Source organism: Galeopterus variegatus, unplaced genomic scaffold (genome assembly GCF_000696425.1).
Source record: "Galeopterus variegatus unplaced genomic scaffold, G_variegatus-3.0.2 Scaffold827, whole genome shotgun sequence".
NCBI lineage: Eukaryota > Metazoa > Chordata > Mammalia > Dermoptera > Cynocephalidae > Galeopterus > Galeopterus variegatus.
In genome coordinates, this window is record NW_007726938.1 from 108,965 (window position 1) to 122,594 (window position 13,630).

The 13,630-nt window shown below is 40.0% G+C and overlaps 1 protein-coding gene across 1 annotated transcript in view; it reads right to left on the reverse strand.

The window, feature by feature from the left end:
- Positions 1 to 12,992, reverse strand: part of RALBP1 (ralA binding protein 1) — a 42,022-nt gene extending 29,030 nt beyond the window's left edge. Inside the window, exon 1 of the mRNA XM_008572715.1 lies at positions 12,765 to 12,992. The gene's annotated coding sequence lies outside the window, so the exon portion shown is untranslated. The remainder of the gene's footprint in view (positions 1 to 12,764) is intronic.
- Positions 12,993 to 13,630: the final 638 nt, after the last annotated feature.

Consider the following 13,630-nt stretch of genomic DNA (forward strand, 5'->3'; position numbering starts at 1 on the left):
TTCCAGATGCAGAACTTCCTTCAGGGTTTCTTGTAGAACTGGTTGTATTGTGGTGACCTCCTGCAATTATTCTTAGTCTGGAAAATACACTATTTTCCCCTCATTTCTGAAGGATAGCCTTGCTGGGGATAATATTCTGGGCTGGCAGTTTTTTCTTTTAGTATTTTGAATATATCATCACATTTTCTTTTGGCCTATAGAGTTTCGGTTAAGAAGTCTGCTATTAGTCTGGTAGGGGCTCCTTTATCAGTGAGTTGACGCTTTTCTCTTGTTTCTTTTAAGATTCTCTCCTTGTCTTTGAGCTTTGCCACTTTGACTATAATGTATCTTGGAGAGGATCTTTTTGGGTTAAATTTGGGAATATTTGAACCTCCTGGATCTGAAGATCCAAATCTCTTCCTATACCTGGGAAGTTTTCTGTTATTACTTCACTGAATAGATTTTCCATGCCTTTTCTTTTCTCCTCCCTTTCTGGAACACCCATAATTTGAATGTTTGTGCGCTTAAGGTTGTCTGCTAGCTTAGATTTTCTTCATTTTTTAAACTCTTTTTCCCTTTTTTTTTGTCTGCCTGGGTTATTTTGAAAAGACTATCTTCAAGATCAGAAATTTTTTCTTCTGCTTGTTCTAGACTGCTGCTTAAGTACTCAGTTGTGTTTTTTATTTCCCTGAGTGAATCTATCAGTTCCATGAGTTCTGCTACATTCTTTTTTAAGGTATTAACTTCTTTGTAAATTTCCTCCTTTCTATCTTTATATGTTGGATTTTTTTTCCTCATTTCATTATGTTGTCTAACTGAGTCTTGAGTATAGAGTCACTCAAAGGATAAGATTGTTGTTTGGAATTCCTTTTCAGTCATTTCAAGCATTTCCTGCTCTATAGAATCTGGTATTTGAGAATTACTATATCCTTTTGGTGGTGGCATATTTTATTGGGTTTTCGTATTTCTAATATCTCTACATTGATGTCTGGTCATCTGGTAGAGACACTGCTTCTTCTAGAACTGTGTAGTGGGCTTTGAGGAGAGAGACATCCTCTTCTTTTTTTGTCTCCACTGGTGACTCCTTTTGTCAATGCAGTTGATTGTCAGTTGGACTGCCTGCATGGTGGCTGTGGTTACTGCTGTGGCGTCAAGCTGATTTTGCAGCAGCCATGGCTGTGGCAGTGGCTGTGGTCAGCCACCCATGAGAAAGTGGTGTTTTCAGAATGCTCTCTTGCCTGCTTCTGAGTGAAGGGGGCGGCTGCCCTCAGCTCTTGCCTAGGACCCCGGGTGCAGCTCTTTTGACTGCTTCCAGCAGAAAGGGCAGCTGCCCATGGCTTCTGCCTAGGACCCTGAGTGTTGCTCTCTTGCCTGCTCTCAGCAGAAAGGGCAGCTGCCCATGGCTCCTACCTAGGACCCTGGGTGTAGCTCTCTTGCCTTCCTCTAGGTGGAGAGAGCAGCCACCCTCCTATTATATTTTTTATAACAAAACTTTTTTTGTTTTCCATAATTATAGTGACTGTTTGTGATAGCACTTTTGGTTTTCTTTAAAGGCAAGAATCCATGTAGGTTTTTTCTTCTACTTAATATAAATATATGAGAATACTTAAAAAGTTAATGAAAAAATAGAATTAAAAGATAACACGAATCTTTCCAGGAATTTTCTGAAGTACCTTCATATATGCTCTTTGATTTGGGCAGCTGTTCCTAGAACTGAATTGTTTCTTTCCCAGCCTTTCACCTTGTATGCAGTATGCAGAATTATTTGTATCTTCTAGGTGCAATAAGCTTAGGCTGTTCACTTTCTAGTGCTTGATACTCTAATCCTCAGTTTAAACTTTCACTTAAAATGCTGGACATAATATATGCCCTTCAGATTTAACTGCCTCTAGGAATTATTTGTATCTTCTAGGTGCAATAAGCTTAGGCTGTTCACTTTCTAGTGCTTGATACTCTAATCCTCAGAGTTTAAACTTTCACTTAAAATGCTGGACATAATATATGCCCTTCAGATTTAACTGCCTCTAGAGGTTGATTTTGCATATTGTATTATGTTGGTTTCCTAAGACAATTTGTTAATTTTTCTATTTTCTTTTCATTAAAAGCTTTCTTCCCTCATCTCTCCCCACCCCCTTATTTCTAAATAATAGTTCCTTATCCAAATATATTCATCTAAAGACATCTATCACCAGCAGATTATTAAAGGTCACTGTACATTAAAAAGCTTAAGGTAAAGTTCCAGTCACACAAAAGATTGTTTTATAACTGACAAACACACCTCATGCTTAAACAATAGCAACAGTATGCAATTTTATTCTCAGCCTATCGTACTACCTGGCTCTCAATTTTGAGTGTTTTTGAATTAATTCCACCTTCACTTTATGACAAGATGCCATGCTTCACTACATCATAGTATCAGCTCTGAAACCAATTCCAAATAAGTTCTAACAGTACTTTTGCTTTCAATGACCTTTTAAGCAAAAGCTCCATATTTAAATAATTGTATAACCTTTCAATGATCACTTTGAAGAATTTCACTCAAATATAAAGAAACAGGTCCAGTGCCCATTACATAGTAGGTGTTTAACAAATACTGATTCCTTTCCTTAATATGTGCATGTTTACAATATATTTTTGCTTATATGTGTGTAAAATACCTCCAGAAGGACATATAAGACAATATTAAGTTGTATGTCTTTGGGGGGATCTTGGATAGACGTGAAAAAAAGAATAGAGGGAAGACATACTTTTCACCCTTACATGGGTATTTAAAAAAAAATAAACCACCAAAAAAACCTACCAGAGGCTGGCCAATTAGCTCACTTGGTTAGAGCATGTTGTTGGTAACACTGAGGTCAAGAGTTCAGATCCCCTTACCAGCCAGCCACCAAAAAATAAATAAATAAAATAAATTTTAATTGTTTTTAACTAAAAATGCAATCTTATTTCCATCTCACCTAGCCCTCCACCCTTCTGTAAAGAAACTGGGAAGTATATGCTAATGGAGAGTTAATTTGGTAAACAGGAAGTACATTGGCTCTGGAGTTTGACAGGTCATCTAGGATCAAACCTTAGCTCACTGACTGGAACATAGCTGTGGGATCTGACTAAGTGTCATAACCTCTGTGATATTATCTATACACAAAGCAAGAGTATAAAAGTATCTGAATATTTTTCACCATATAAATGTCTGAAAAGGGAAAAGTTTTACTGCTCTTTCTTTCCTTAATTTTCCAGACTATCTGAAAATCTTAATTACATTTTTTAAATACCATAAGCCCAAAAAAGCTAACAAGAAACGTGGTAAAAAGTACTGGAACAAGACATGACAAATAATTTACAAAACTAATTTTTTAAAAAATAGAAAGATGGGTAAAAAATATAAACATACAGCACACACAAAAGATATTTAAAAATGAAAGAATAGTTGGGCTGGCCAGTTAATTCAGTTGGTTAGAGCGCAGCTTATAACACTAAGGTCACAGGTTCAGATCCCAGTACTGGCCAGCCAAAAAAAAAAAAAAAAAAATGAAAAAGATGCCCTCTTTCACCCATCAATTTTCTAAAGATGAACAAGTTTGATACCCAATATTAAGAACAGTGTGAAGAAAGAGACACTCTTACACACTACTGGTAGAAGTGTAAACTGATACATTTAGGAGAGCAATTTAGCAATATCTATCAAAAATTAATGTTCTGACCTAGCAATTCCATTGTTACGACCTTATCCCCAAATACACAAAAGTAAGCAAAGATGTAATTAAAATACTAATTGCAGCACTGTTTGTAACAGCTAAAAAACCTTCATTATCTTCCATCTTTATTAGCCACTTGAAATCCTTCAGAAATAAAGCAAAGAAGAAAAAGAGAAAATACTGTTGTCTACAAGAAATTTACTTGAACTATAATAATACAAGGTAGCTTAAACTTAAATGAGGGAGTAATAAATAAATAAATAGATGGAGGAGTGATGTGACAAAAAATGATAAAACAGGAATCCAAAAGTCCACCCCTCCATAAAAACAACTAAAAGCTGACAAAACTGTCAGAAGCAATGTTCTCAGAACATGAAAACTAACCAAAATCTTACAGCAACCTAGACAATGCTTATTCAAGGAGGGAAGAAAAGCTGAATCTTGGTAAGAACATTGAGCTTTCTGGCATTTTAACTTACTCTGGTTCCATCCTGGGCTCCCCATATCAATGGCAGCCTTGAAGATAATAGCCCAATAACAGTACTGGTATAGCAGAATATACCTCATCTGTAAACACATGGAAATTATTTGTTTTGACCTATCTAGTGACTCCCTGGAAGAGCTGCTTAAAAGACTTTTTTATCTCACCTAATGCAGCTAACTTGGAATTCCTCCAGAGCTAGAGTCACTATAGGGCATGAACAGTTGGGGCAAACAATACACTGACAAAAATCTTGAGAAAGGCTAAGGAATTACGTGTGTTGGGGAATAAGGGCTTTGAACAGCTTCAACATATTCCTGGGACCCTAGGAGGCAATGTGTATGTCCACAGATGTGCAAATGCTCAAGAAGGACTGAAGAAGGCCCTATGCTCTCACCTCCAGATGACCGTGAGGTTCTGCAAAAACAGGAAATGAAGGCCAAGACATAGCTGTAAATTGGCTGAATGCTGAAGGTGTACTCCAACAGATGCACAGTGCCCCTCTGCAAACACTGGGAGATGTTTTTGGTTCCAAGTGCGAAGGAAATTTCTGTCCAAACATTAGCTGACTACTAAGCTAAGAGATTTCAATGGGCACACATGACAAAGCATACAGACTTTACAAAGGTTAGTTCAGAAAAATCACTGAACAATCTAAAAACAGTTACAACAAGCAGCAAAAACACCCCTGGAGACAGGAGAGAATCTGGTTTCCAGAGCTGCTACATTATAGCATTCAAAATGTCCAATTTCAACAAAAAATATGGGTATGCAAAGGAACAAGAAGGAATGGCCCATAAACAGGAAAAAAGGCAATCATAGAAACTGTCCCTAAGGAAGCCCAGACATTGAACTTATTACATAAACAAACAAATAAATAATAAAGTCTTTTTAATTTTTAGCAGCCAGTTTAGGAATCAAACCACATGCCTTGGTGTTATCAGCATCACACCCTAACCAAGTGAGCTAACTGGCCAGCCTACATAAACGGTTTAAATTTTTAAAATTTTAACTATATTCAAAAGCTAAAGGAAAACATGTCTAAAGAAGTAAAGGAAAGCATGAGAATGCTATCTCACCAAAAACAGAATATCAACAAAAAAGTAGAAATCATTTTTGTAAAAAGAACCAAATAGAAATTCTGGAGTTGAAAAGTACAATAACAAATGAAAAATTCACCAGAAGGGCTCAACAGCTGATTTGAGGAGGCAGAACAAAGAACTGGTGAACTTAAAAATAGGTCAACTGAGATAAGTCAGTCTGAGGATCATAAAAAAGAATGAGGAAGCCTAATAGATATGTGGAATACCATCAGGTATACCAAAATACATATAATAAGAGTCCCACAAAGAAAGAAAGGAGCAGAAAGAAATATTTGAAGAAATAATGGCCCAAAACTTCCCAATTTAACAAAGAAGCTCGACAAATTCCAAGAAGGATAAACTCAGTGACCCACACCAAAATATTCTTAATAAAACAGTTGAAAAACTTAACAAAGAATCCTGAAAAATGCAAGAAAGAAGTTACTCATTGATAACATAAACAGCTGACTTCTCACTAGAAACCACAGAGGCCAGAAGGCAGTGGGATGACATAGTCGAAGTATTAGAAGAAAAAAACCTGTCAACCAAAAAGTCTTTATCTGGAAAAATTATCCTGCAACAATGAAAGAAATTAAGACATTCCCAGATTAAGAAGAGCTGAGAGAAGTCATCATTATTAGATTACCCTGCAAGAGATGCTAAAGGGAGTCCTTCATGCTGAAATGAAAGGACATAAGACAGTAACTCAAATCCACATGAAGAAATAAAGAACACTGGTAAGGGTTACTACATAGGTAAATACACAGTATAAATGTATTTTTTGTTTGTATTTCTTTTCTTTAGCCTATCTGGTATAAATGACAACTGCATAAAGGAATAATTGTAAATCAGTGTTGAGCATACAATGTATAAAAACATAATTTTTGACAATATCAGCATAAAGAGGTAGGGCTGTATAGAAGTAAAGTTTTTTACACTATTGAAATTAAATCGATATTAATCTGAAATAGATGGATATAAATTAAGATATTAATTGTAATCCCAGGGCAATTACTAAGAAAATAACTTGAACGTACATAACAAATGAAACATAAGAGAATTAAAATAATACACTGGAAGATATCAATTTAACACAAAAGAAAGCAGAAATGGAGGAACCGAGGGGGAAAAGGGATATTATATATAGATAACAAATAGCAATATGGCACAAGTAAAGTCTTCCTTATCAGTAATTATTTTAAATGTAAATGGATTAAACTCCCCAATGAAAAGGCAGATATGAGCAGACAGATTAAAAAAAACAAGATCCAACTATATGCTGCTGCCTATAGAGATTCACTTTAGATTCAAAGACACAAATAGGTTAAAAGTAAAAGGATGAAAAAGATATTCCATGAACACAGTAATCAAAAGAGAGGTAGAATGGCTATGCTAATATCAAACAAGGTAGACTGTTTCTTAAAAATTATATAATGATAGGGCCGGCCCGGTGGCGCACTGGAGAGTGCGCCGCTTGGGAGCGTGGCGGCGCTCCCGCTGAGGGTTCGGATCCCATGTGGAGACCGGTTCCCGTCCAAAAATAAACCCAGCCACTTGTGGTCAATTGATTTTCAACAAGGGTGCAAGAACATCCAATTGGGAAAGAATGGTTTCTTCAACAGATGAAGATGGGACAACTGAATTGCCACATGCAGAAAGATGGACCCCTTTTCATACCATATACAAAAATTATCTCAATATGGATTGATCCCTAAGATAAAAACTAAAACCATTAAACCCTTAGAAGGATAGAGTAAATCTTCACATCCTTGGATCTGAAAATGCATTCTTAGATATAACACCAAAAGCATGAATAACAAAAGAAAAACTGATTAACTATACTTCAAAATTAAAAACTTTTGTGTATTAGAGGATATTATCAAGAGAGTGAAAAGACAACTTAGAAAATGGCAGATGTGTAAATCATACATCTGCTAAGGGGCTACTATCCAAAATACGCAAAGAATTCTAACAAGTCAATAACAAAAAGACAAACAACCCATTAAAAAATGGGCAAAGAACCTAAATAGATATTTCTCCCAAGAAGATATACAAATGGCCAACAAGCACATGAAAAAATGTCCAACATTTCAGCCATCAGGGAAATGTAAACCAAACCCACAATGTGATACCCCTTCATACCCACTAGGGTAGGTAGAATTTTTTTAAAAAGGAAAATAGCAAGTGTTGACAAAGATGTGGAGAAACTGGAGAACTGAATTGAAAAATGGTGTGGACACTTTAGAAAACAGTTTCACAGTTCCTCAAAATGTTAAACGTAAGAGTTACCATATCAGCTGTTTTCTGACAACATTTCTGACACCAAATGTGTGTGTTTCTTTCATACCAATAGCCCATTCTCCAATTGAATGTCCCATAATTCAATTCAATTCTGACACTAACCGCCCAGAGTTAGCGTCAGACTCTTCTCAGGATAAAAGGGCCCAGTCCCACAAGACTGCCCTCACTTCACAAGTCCCACATTGCCACCTGTACTTCTGACCAAACAGCTATAAATCAGAATTCCCACTACACCCTCCTCAGGTTTGATAATTTGCAAGAACAGCTCACAAACTGGAGGAAACACTCTATTTGCATTTGCCAGTTTATTATAAAGGATATTATAAAATATACAAATGAAGAGCCAAATAAAGAGGTACATAGAATGAGCTCTGGAAGGATCCCAAGTGCAGGAGATTCTGTCCCATGAAGTTGGGGTGCAACACTGTCCCCACACAAGGATGCATTGAAAAACCCATAAGCTCCCTGAATCCCATTATTTAGAGGATTTTACAGTGATCCCATTTCATAGGCATGACTGATTAAATCACTGGCCACTGGTGATTAACTCAATCTTCAACCTCCCCCATCCCACCTTCACCCTATTTAGGGGTGGGGCTGAAAGTTCCAACCCTCTAATCACATGGTTAATTTTTCCAGCAACCAGTCCCCATCTTCAAGTTACCTAGGGGCCCACTAAGAGTCACTTTATTAACATAAACTCAGGTGCCATTGAAAGAGGCTTATTATGAATAATAAAAGATGCTTCTATCACCTCCACTACTCAGGAAATTCCAGGAGTCCTAGAAGTTCTGTGCCAGGAACTGGAGACAAAGACCAAATATATATTTCTTATTATATCACATCCATTAATGCTGCTCCTAGGTATACAGCCAAAAGAAATGAAAGTACATGAATATTCACACCAGCATTATTCACAATAGCCAAAAAATAGAAACAACTTAAATGTTCATCATCTGATGAATGGATAAACGAAATGTGGTACATCCAGACAATGGAGCACTGTTCAGCAATGAAAAGAAATAATATTTGCTGCAATATGAATGAACCTTAAAACATTATGCTAAGTGAAAAAAGTCAGTCACAAAAGATCATATATAAGATTTAGCTTATATGAAATGTCCAGAATAGGGGCCGGCCCGTGGCTCACTCGGGAGAGTGTGGTGCTGATAACACCAAGGCCGCGAGTTCGGATCCTGTATAGGGATGGCCGGTTTGCTCACTGGCTGAGCGTGGTGCTGACAGCACCAAGTCAAGGGTTAAGATCCCCTTACCGGTCATCTTTAAAAAAAAAAAAAGAAAAAAAAAGAAAGAAATGTCCAGAATAGACAAATCAACAGAGACAGAAAGTAGATTAATGGTTGCCAAGGGGTGGGGACAAGGAGAATGGTGAATACTAATGGGTAAGAAGCTTATTTTTTTAGGATAATGAAAAATATTCTAAAATTGACTGCGGTGATGATTGCACAACTCTGTGGATATACTAAAAAACAATAAATTGTATACTTTAAAAGGGTGAATTTTATGGGTATATGAATTATATTTCAATTAAGCTGGTTTTTTTTAAAGCAGGTTCAAGTCTTTGCCATATTGAAAACCCCTCTCTCAAACCTTTATCACCCTCTGCTGCCACCTCTTTCTGTTCTTTCCTTCACAGCTAAGATTTTTTTACATGAAATAATCTACATTTGCTCTTTCCACTCTCTGACCTCCCATTAACTCAACCCAATGAAACCTCGCTCCTTCTCCAACCATTACACCAAAACTGCTCTCATTTAGTTATCAAATCCAATAGACTCCTGATAACCCTTGCTTTACTCAACTTCTCAAAGCATTTGACGTACGTCTTTCCTTTTTTTTTTTTTTTAATTGGAGAGTTGGTTGTGAAGGGTAATTTCCTTTAAAATGATCCTGTTTTGGCTTTGTGACATTTTCTCATGATTTCTCTACATTTTTACTCAACTTCTCAAAGCATTTGACGTACGTCTTTCCTTTTTTTTTTTTTTAATTGGAGAGTTGGTTGTGAAGTGTAATTTCCTTTAAAATGATCCTGTTTTGGCTTTGTGACATTTTCTCATGATTTCTCTACATCTCTAAGCACTTAGGAATTCCATTATCCAGCTCTTCTTTCCCTGTCTGGCTTTAAATGTTGTTGTTCTCCATGGCCTATTTTCAGAACTATGTTCTGTCAGTAAACTATCCCTATGTGATGTTACCTAAGTCAAAGGCTTCAGCTACCATTCATAATATAGTCTGATGACTTACACATCAAGACCTCTCTCTCATACTCTGTAGCAGATGAGTCCACCTCTAACTCCCTCTTAATATGTCCAAAAGCTAAAATACTGCTCCTCCCCAAATTTGCTCCTCTCCTGAATTCCCTGTCTCAGTACACTTTACCATTGTCTACTCAATCGCCCTAGTTAAAATCCAAGTCATCTTATCCTATTATTTCTCACTCACTCTCAAATCCAATTGTTGCTAAATGCTATGAATTCTACTTTCTAAATATTTCTATTCACCTACTCCACTGTATCCCCACTGACATTGCCTGAGTTTAGACCCTCAACTCTCACCTCGATTATTATTAAAACCTCCTAACCAGTCTTTCTGCATCCAATCTCACCTTTCCTCCATCGTTTCTGAAATATACTCTACAATTCCAGAATGATCTTTCTAAAATAAAAATCTCATGTCTCTTTTCTGACTAAAATGCATAAACTCTACTATTATCTCTAGGTAAAAACTCTAAAATACTCACAATGGCCTGCAATGAGGATCTATTTGTGCAGCCTCATCTTCTGATACTTACAGGTATAGAAAACACCTTCCCATTCTAAAAAGTGTCCATGCTCTCTCTCACCTACATGTCTGTCCAATTTTCCTCTGCCCCCTTTCCCTTCTTCAAGCTTATGAACACAATATATATAGTACCTAGTATAGTGCCTAACACATAGCAGAAGGCTAAAAATGGGTTAAGCTGGCGTAGGTCTCTCTTCTTTGTCCTGTGTCAATGATTCTTATTTGCCTACAAGATAAAGTTGAAATTACTTTGGTGTACAAGGCTACCAGTAATTTGATCTCTGCCTACCCCACCAGTGTCATGTCTTGTCGCCACCCTACCCTCTAGCTAGCTATACCTGCAAATCCTACTACGTAATTTTAGACTCCCATGCTTTTACTCACACTGTTCCTTCTACCTAAATGCCCTTTCTTTCTATGCCTCTATACTTTTCATTACCTTCTCTATATAGTTTTTCCTCACGACTGCCCCCTTCCTCAAACTCTTCTTCCCTTAAGAAACTAACTACTACCTCCTTTGTACATCCATTGTACTTTCTGCAATCAAAGCAATCTTAAAAACATATTGTACTTGTTGATAGTTCCAGTAAGAGATAAAGTCTGACCACCCTAAAGGGTCAGGGACACTGCCTTAGCCATGTTTAAATCCTCTTCACCTAGCACACTGTCTGATGCACAGTAGTTACTGTATTCTAAATAATCCAAAATTTTCCTTACGTATACTAACAATAAGCATCTGGAGTTCTCTTTTCAAAAAAGAAAAACACACAGCTTCAGGTTACGTTCTGGACCCAATCTCTCCTTGCCAAGCAAACAACTGTGCAAACATAACTGTACAAATTAAAATTAATATGCACTTCCTGATACCATTCCACCTTCCTAAAGAAGGGGAGAAAAGGTCCCTGTAAGATCTATAATAGCAATATTTTTTAAATTAAAAAGAGATAGTAAATTAGGTTATATTACATTGTTTCAAGATATTTTGTTTAAGGAGTTCCTTCTCAACAGTTCCTGTTAAACTAGCCTACCCCACTGCGATCTCTGCAATACTTTGAATGAAAAGCGGAAACCACTCTACTGACTTCCTTCCTACCCTACTACTGCCAATACAGCGTAAGATAATTACTCATTTTTGGGAAGATACTCAGAAAGGAATTATCAAATCACCAGGATAACTCGATCGACAGAAACTAAGGTTACTCTTCTCACTCCATTTATTCATATAGAAAGTGCTGCCTCCGTGAGCACCAACCAAAAGTGGGCCTATTTCTCATCAACATTTAAACATTTTGTGAATAACTGCAAGTTATGATGGAATGTTATGCGAAGTACTTCAGAACATGTCCACTCCACTAAGCAAAAAATTCAGGGAATGCGTTTCTAATGAGGCTGAATGGGTGCACTAACTCAACACCCAAACGTCTGCACTTCTTTTACATGCCCGTTGAAAATACCTCAAATTAAAATTTAAGTGATCTTCAAGAACTCAGCTAGGCCTTAGAGCAAACATGCCGCTTGCGCAAGAGGGAGGCTCTGCAATAATGAATCTCAAAACCTGAAACAACATAATTACTTCAGGGAAGACTAAGGTGTGTAACACTTTGTAAAACCTGTTTTACTCTCGCAAAGATAAATTAAAAAAAAAAAAAGGCAAGCAAGCTGACCTCAATTAAGAGCATTTTGGCGCAAACATACTTGGACAACATAATTACTTCAGGGAAGACTAAGGTGTGTAACACTTTGTAAAACCTGTTTTACTCTCGCAAAGATAAATTAAAAAAAAAAAAAAAAAGGCAAGCAAGCTGACCTCAATTAAGAGCATTTTGGCGCAAACATACTTGAAAATGAGTCGTGCAAGGTACTCAACTGCAGGTCTGTCCGTCCATTCCCACTGAAACCTGTAGTAAGGACCGCAGCACCTGAAGGCGCCCCTGCTCAATGCCAGCGGTGGGCAACATCAGGAGTCTTTTCCTAGTCCCCTGGGCAGGCATTAGAGACAGGTCAATATGCCGGCACCATGCACAAATAGAGAGGATCGTATAAAAGACTGGGTCGTTCTCCTGCGTCCAGGTGTGCCCCGAAGAGCTCCCCCGAGGCCTGGAGACTCCGGGGGGAGGGGCTGGGCTTCTAACTCTCCTCCCCCAGACCCCGAGAGCACCACATCACAAATGCAGATGCCACTAGGGAGGCTTGTCAGGCAAGTGGGAGGGACGGGCACCAAAGGGGGCGAGAATCGGGACTAAGCCTCCCCGGAAAGAAGCGACCCTAGAGACAGCCACGCCCCCACCCCCAACTTCAAACCCGAGCCCCGCGCCGCGCACGCTGCCTGACAGACGCGGACGCGAGGCCGGCGCCGGAGAGGACTCCCCGGGCACGCGAGGGGCAGCGCCGCGACCCCGCACGCGACCCCTCCCGGCGACTAACCTGTGCCTGCAGCCGCGCGACCGCCTGCCTCGCCGCAGCCGCCGCCTCCTCGCGCTCACGCGGCCGCCGCAGCCGCCTCCTGCGCTGCGCCCCAGGCCGGCCTCGGGCGCCCCATTCCCACCCCGCCCAGCCTCCGCCTGTTTACAATGATTGGGACGGAACAGGACGAGCCGGCCCAGCGCGCACGCGCACTTCCTCCTCCCGCCGCAGCCGGCTTCCCGGGCCCGCCTCTTCGCTCTGGCGGCTCGGGCCGTCAAGGGCAAACGCCCTGTGCCCTCGCGCGGGGCACTCTGGGAGGCGTAGTTCTCGGAACGCCGTCGCCCAGCCCGCGGGGCTTCCCGTCAGAAAGCAAACTACAACACCCAGGAAGCACCGCGCCCCCTTGGCCCCGGGGCTCGCGGAGGAGTCAAGGGAGCGCGCGAGAGAACGCGCCGGCGCTAGTGCTCTGCAGGCGCCTGCGCAGGCCCTGGTCCTGGGAGACTGGGTGGGACGTGCACCCACTGCTGGCGGGTGCTGGTGAGGGTGCTTTGGGGTCGGTTCCTGCAGTGGCCTTGAGGAAGGGAAGAGCTTTCCTCTTCACGCTCTGGTCAGCCTGTTCCTCAGCCACCGAAGTTGAGACCTGTCTTGTGCCAGCGGGCTTCCGTCGTTCTAACCAGTTAAACCAGCCTGGAAGGTCGCTCAGGCTGCCTCTGCGTGGGGCGTCCTCCGGGCCTTCGACTGGGTGGGGATGCTTTTGCTGGGGGGGGGAGGGGTGGAGAGAGAAAGCGCCGTGGGCCTGTGGGTAGAGACTGTGTGTCGGGACCCTCCATAGACTTCCTAAAATGGGTGTTGGTTCTTGCGGGGCAGCGGGACTCTGTCCTCCCCAC